Raw genomic sequence first — 7058 nt, 5'->3', positions numbered from 1 at the left:
TATTGGAAAAGACTCATAAGGTGATTATATTGTTCCTTACTGAATCCATAAGAAGAGTCCTCTTTGTAAGAATTTGAATGTGAAGTAGAAGAAGAGGACTTGATATCAGAATCTGACAGCTGAACACAAGAAACAAATGATTTCTTGTTCTTGGTGAACTTGAAATCATGAGGAAATCCATAAAGCCTATAACATGTGTCAATAGTATGACCAGGCTTCTTGCAATATTTGCATGTCTGTGACCCATGAGGCTATTTAATAGTTCTGAAATTGACCTTCTGATAAAAAGGTCTATTAATAGAATTAGAGACAAGAGCAGAAGCACTAAATAAGTCTGAGTCACTAGAGAAGTGAGGTGGTCCAGATTAAGATTCCTTTTGACTTTCATCCTGTTGAAGGAGATCATAAACCTTACTGATAGATGGAAAATGTGTCATCATCAGGGTATTGCTCTTGACAATGGAATACCCTTCATTCAAGCCACTAAGGAATTGGAACAATTGTTGATCATGGATGAACTTGGATAATGCACCACATGTGCACTCAGGACCAACATAAGAGGCATTCAGTTCATCCCAGAGTGACCTCATCTTAGTGAAATAAGTAGCTATGCTTTAAAATCCTTGAACAGTTGAATTAATTTCCTTTTTGTATATGAATATACCTAGACTCATTAGATTGACCATACCTATCATGTATGTCCTTCCAGATATCCCTAGCAGTAGGAAGGCACATAACAATAACAATAATATCTCGTGAAAGAGAATTTATGATCCAAGATTTTACCATATGATCACATCTTTTCTAGAACTAGAAATATGGATTACGAGAGTCAAGTTGAGAAAATTTTTTATTGACCATTCCCAACTTATTTTTGGCAGACAAAGAGGTGATCATGTTGTTCCTCCAAATAACATCACCAGAGCCATTAAAAGGTATAGGTACTAACCGATGGCTAGGACTCTTAGAAGGATGGATGTAATAGGGATGAGAAGGATCCAAAGATAACTCTTCAAACCCAGCAGTACCTATTGAACCATTAGTAGCATTAGTACTAGGAGGGGTTGTCATCTTAGTAATTTGTAAAACTATGAAACAACAGTTATTTCCAGGACTAATAACAAAAGCAATTTACAAGTAAAATGAATCCACGACAACAAACTACAGATCCAAATAAACACCATACAGGAACATATCTACTATAACAATGGCTTTAATAAGCACAAAAAAGAAAAACAAATCGGGCCTAAATGATGCATTTTCAACCGGAAATCGATGTCGAGCGGATCAAGAGCAAGTAAATTTCAACAAAGGAGTTTCAAATACTATTTACCGAACTCTTTCCTTACACCTGAAAGATAAAAGGTCTTTGGCAACAAAACTTGAAACAAACATCGTCTGATTATGCCGCCGTAACGAACCCACACGATTTCACCATTAATGGGTAAAATCGGAAGGTGAGGGAAGAAGAGAAGATCGATCTATACCTCTCTGATACCATGTTAGGGTGAAAACACAATAAACTCCATTGATAAATATTGAAGAAACGTTGAAGAACCCTAGAAGGTTCGAGAATAGTAAGATGAAAAAGAGAGAGAATTTTTCTTTATCGAATAGAAGATAAAAAAAAAAAATCTTTTGTCTCAACTACCTCCACTCACTTATCTATATATACACATTTGTACTGGCCGGGTTAAGTGTTGTGACATTGGGCTAGACAAAAATACAATAGGCTAAACCATTACAGCTGGAAGTCCAAATGAATATGTATATATGTAGACAACTAATTGTATATGAAAGATACACAATATGTATATTATGTAATAGCTCCAACAAGAACTGACAAACATGAATATTTTGGTAAAAAAATTGCATCAACTTAAACATGTTCAATCCCTACATTTTGTTAAACTGTATGTTTATGCTCTGTTTCTATGCAAGCCAGTCTAGTTTGTTTAAAATAACTTTTAAATTCTAACTTATTTTATAATGGCTTTTATGTTCAATTTCAAATATCAAATAGGTGTATATATTCAGTTAAGTAAATTATCTTAGTACTAATCTATTTTTTCTTTTTTCTTTCTTCACATGTGACACCAACTTGGGTCCAAACGGACTCCCTCTGCATTTTTCCACGGGACTAAGTGACATTCCTTCTAGTCAAACCCAAAAACTAAGACTGTGGACTAGTATACACTATCATACAGAGATATACAATAGAAATGAAGGAAAACGAGCAAGCATACAGGTGGAAGACGAAGTATATACGCTGTTATACAATCATATATTCAGATATACAGTGATATACATATGATATACACGAACATACAAGCTGTATACAATAGTATACATTGCAGAAACGGACTGAAATAAGCTCATAATTTAAAGACCTAAGTTGGAAAGATTTCAAAATAGGCCAGGAAGGGGCTCAAATCTCATCCTTTTCTTTTATTTGCTTGTAATTAATTTGATTATTTATTTGTAATATGATCTAATTTAGAAGAATCCTCAGGGAGTAAGTTTATATTAAAATTATTTATTTTATTTTTGTTATTTTTTTTTTAATTTCTATAGTTAGACAAACTCAAGCTTATAGAATAACTATAGAATTTATTTATATTCTTTCATAGTTATTAAATAGCTTAAATCTACGTGTAAGAAATTGAGTTAACTATTTAGCCTAAAGTCTTAATTCGGACAAAATATTTAAAGTTAGAATTATTTTGAAACTTTGATGTTTACTTCATTTCATTATTGGAATGGATTAAATAGATAAGTGTCATATAAATTATACTTATTCAAAAAATAATAAGATTTTCAATAAATATAAAATTTACTAAAATAGTTTGAAGATTTTTAAAACTTAAGAATTTTTTTAAAACTAACCAAATAAGTTTAATCCGTCGGGAACAACATTTTGTGGATTTTTGAAAGTGCCTAACACCTTCTTTCGACTTTAGTTGAACCCTTGCCTAGACTCTGATTATTTTCATTAAAAGGTTTTTTAAAATTACCTTTTTAAACGGTTTCTTAATTCTCCTAAAATTAAGTGGCGACTCCAAATTATTTTTTCAAAATAAATCAAATAGACTTATTTTTCGCCACAAAGTTATGAAACGTTTTTTAACTTTTCAAAATCGAATCATAATAAACGGCAATTACCTTTCTCATGTAGGGGTATCCCCGTATGCTAGCTCCGAAAGCTAGGAATAGTACACGAAGGATCCATCTTTTTTGTTAACCATAATAGAATTCGAAGAACTGGAATTCAGTGACTCGACCATGTAGGAAAAATTAATCAAGAATATTCGTGCTCTGGTGTCCCACAAACAATGTTCTTCACAATTGCACTTCCTTTCTAACACATCTAATAGCTTGCATTGCAATGCATCTCCATAAAGACAATCCTGTGAATTTCTTTTATGCTTGGACCCTTACCATCACGAAAATAATTTAAATATAGTGAGAAATAATTTCGGACGAGATTTTCTTATGCCTGTCCATGGTGTGTTCAACACCGCAAGTGTGGACCCCAACATAATTGTAAATGCAAAATCTGTCCGAGTATTCATACATTTTTGCCCATAATAAACAACCGCAACCACGGGACATATTTCACCTTCAAGAATTTTCTACAACTCTTTTTCGTAACAAAATCAAAAGACTGCATCATCGACGCTCGGTCTAGTAATATTTTTAGCTCTTTCTTGTTACTGAATGTTTGTTCATAATAGACATTAGTTTCATCGGAGAAGGAGTGATTTTGTTGTGATCCCAATCCACTATCTTCTTCAACACCTTTTGCGTCTAGTGAATCATATTTCATATCCATAGAACTTTCATATTCACTGGATGTTCGCCCTAGTTCTCGTATTCAACCAAATCATCGTCGACTGATAGGTGACAGGGTAGGGGTGGCGTTGAATTCAATGGTTCTTCCAAGGGCCTCTCAACTACATTTATTCTTAAAATAGGCCTAAAGCCATCAGTACCAACATCCAGCATGTACAAAGACATATGTTTATCATCATTTATGATAGTAGTATGTACCTTTTCCCTCGAGTTCATTAGATAACTCATCACCACATTGCTTAGCGCACAATCTAAATTCCCGCTCTCCATTATACTTGCAATCAAGTCATCATATGAATTATTGCAGCAAATTGCAATGGGCAATGTAACTTTAGTAAAATATTTCAATTCCAACATTTGGGAGTCTCCTCCCATTCTCCCATGAAATCACCAGAAACAAGAACAATCTCCGCAATAGACATCCTAGAAATACACTGAACTCGACTTTCAATTATGCTAGTGGTATATATCTATTCTATGAATTGTCGATGACTGGACAGATCTCCATACATAACAGTGAAAGTGCAAAAATTACTTCTAATCAACAATCATTGGGTTTATGGAACAGATAAACGAAGTTGGAGTCACCTAAGATACTATAATGTACATTCTAAAGAGGTTTTGCATAATGTAAGAGTGATTTGAAAGCTTTGTAACAATGGTGAAAAGTATGTTTGAGAAGATAACAAACAAATGGCATAACAATGGGTGGAATAGACAAGATTATGATATTTGTGAACTGATTTTGAGTTGATCGTTGAAAAAAATCATCGGAATCATGCCTGAAATAAAAAAATTTGGAGGAAAATCGGGAGCTTTTTTTGAGCTTTTTAATTTTGGATTTTTAATTTTTTTAAAGGATATTTTAAATATAATTATGGATTAGAGGGGAGCTAAAGTGTATTATTAAAAACTTGTGCTCTAGATTTGTTAAGTTGGAAACAATACATGATGACATCATAAATGATGTCTATTTGACCAAATTTTCAAGACTTGTGTCTAAATGACAATAAAATCTTCATTAGTGTCTATCTAGCAACTTTGCCCAAGTATGTTACACGGTTAAATCTTGCTCCTCTGAATATAATAGTTATGTTATTACGCAGGGAAGAGGGCTTGGTCTGTACTTTTTTGCCCCTTGCTTTTTCGTAATTATTCTTGGCCCTATCACTTAAAAAGTCCCTAAGGTGGGCATTTTTAAGCAGTCATGCTACCTCTTCCCACAGGTATTTGCAATCCCCAGTTTTATGTTTGTGAGGTCTGTGAAATTCACACCACACATCCTTGTCTCTACTCTTGCGGTCTGACCGAATTTTGCTTGAACACTTTACCTCTATAACAAAATTATCGAGGAGGAGAAGTTATAGAACAAGAACAGTGAAGGAAAAAAAATAAAACAGCAGAAAGCTTTTTCTTGAATAGAAAATATGGCGACTAAAATTCTTACAAAAGAAAATAGAGCAGTCTTTCTCTGTATATATAGACTCCTACTACAAATATAATTCCTAACTTATAACGTTCTATTCAATCTAACTTACTCCTAAAAATCCTAATTCCCGGGCCACTTTCTAAGGTGAACAAACCTCAACTAATAATTATTTTGACCTGGAAAGTACAGTAAAATAAATGAGACAGTAAGTTGCACTAATTTATTACACTCTCCGTTAGTGCAAGCTCACGATGAACTACTCCCGGTGCATCTCAAAAGTATTGAAACTTAGACTTCTCCAAAGCTTTAGTTAATATATCCGCAACTTGAGCGTTGGTGCGAACAATTGTCAGTTCAATCTCTTCACTTAAAAATTTCTCACGAATAAGGTGATGGCGGATCTGAACATGCTTTGTTCGAGCATGAAAAATTGGATTTGACACAAGTTTGATGGTACTTTCGTTGTTACGCTTGATTTGCATAGCATAGTCTACTTTCTGGTGCATATCATTGACTAGCCTTTTCAACCAAATGCACTTTTGTGCAGCCATAGTTGCTACAATATATTCAGCTTAGGCAGTAGACAAAGCAACAACATCTTGCTTCTTGTTGCACCAAGACACCACTGCTGACCCGGTACTAAAACAGTAACCTGAAGTTGATAGATGATCATGTGCATCACCTGCCTAATTTGCATCAGTAAATCCACTCAATAAAGAAGTATCACACCTCTTGTACCAAAGTCCATGACTAAGAGATCCGTTCACATAGCGCAGTTTTTTTTTGACATTTAAATCAGAAGTTGTTGGATTTTGCATAAATTGAGACATGACACCAATAGAATAAGATATTTCTGGCCTTGTGATAGTTAGATAAATCAAACTTCCAACTAGCTGTTGGAACTTTATCGCATCTTTCAAAGCCTCGCCTTCATCCTTCTTCAACTTGAGATTTGGCTTTATTGGAGTAGCTTTTTCTTTTGACTCCCCCATAATGAAACGTTCTAAGAGACTCTCCGCATAACCTTTCTGAGAAACAAAGTAGCCTCGATTTGATTTTTCCACTTCTAGACCAACAAAACATCCACTTTACCCTAAATTTTTTATCTCAAATCGAACAGACAAGTCTTTCCTTAGATTAGAAACTTCTAATTCATTATCTCCAGTTATTATCATATCATCAACGTATAATAATATCAGGAGACATGAATTTGATTCTAATTTTATAAATAAACTAGAATTTGAATCAGATACTCTAAAACCACAAAAGATAAGGTATTGAGCAACTTTACCATACCAAGCTCGTGGTGCTTGTTGAGGCCATATAGAGCTTTCTTCAAACGACAAACATGACTTGGAAACTTCTTAGAGACAAAGCCATGGGGTTGCTCCATAAATACTTCTCGATCAAACTCTCCATAAAGAAATGCATTCTTTACATCAAGCTACCACAGTTTCCAACTTTTGAAAGCAACTAGCAAAATAAGTGACCTTACTATCACCATCTTCTCCACCGAGCTAAACGTCTCCTCATAATCCAATCCATGGTTTTGAGAAAACTCACGATCAACTAAACGAGTTTTAAATCTGTCAATGGTACCCTCAGATTTTTTCTTTAAGCGAAATACCCATTTGCAAGTGACTGGATTGTATTTTTCTGGTTTTGGTACCAATCTCAAGTTTTATTTTTGTCTAAAGCGTCAATCTCTTCTTGCATCACTCTTTTCCAATGTAGACAACCCTTTTCTTCCTCATAACTTAATGGTTCTTCTGTAGTT

Source organism: Capsicum annuum, chromosome 12, assembly GCF_002878395.1.
Source record: "Capsicum annuum cultivar UCD-10X-F1 chromosome 12, UCD10Xv1.1, whole genome shotgun sequence".
Taxonomy (NCBI): Eukaryota; Viridiplantae; Streptophyta; class Magnoliopsida; order Solanales; family Solanaceae; genus Capsicum; species Capsicum annuum.
The sequence above is the reverse complement of the archived record's forward strand: the minus strand, read 5'-3'. Positions refer to the sequence as shown.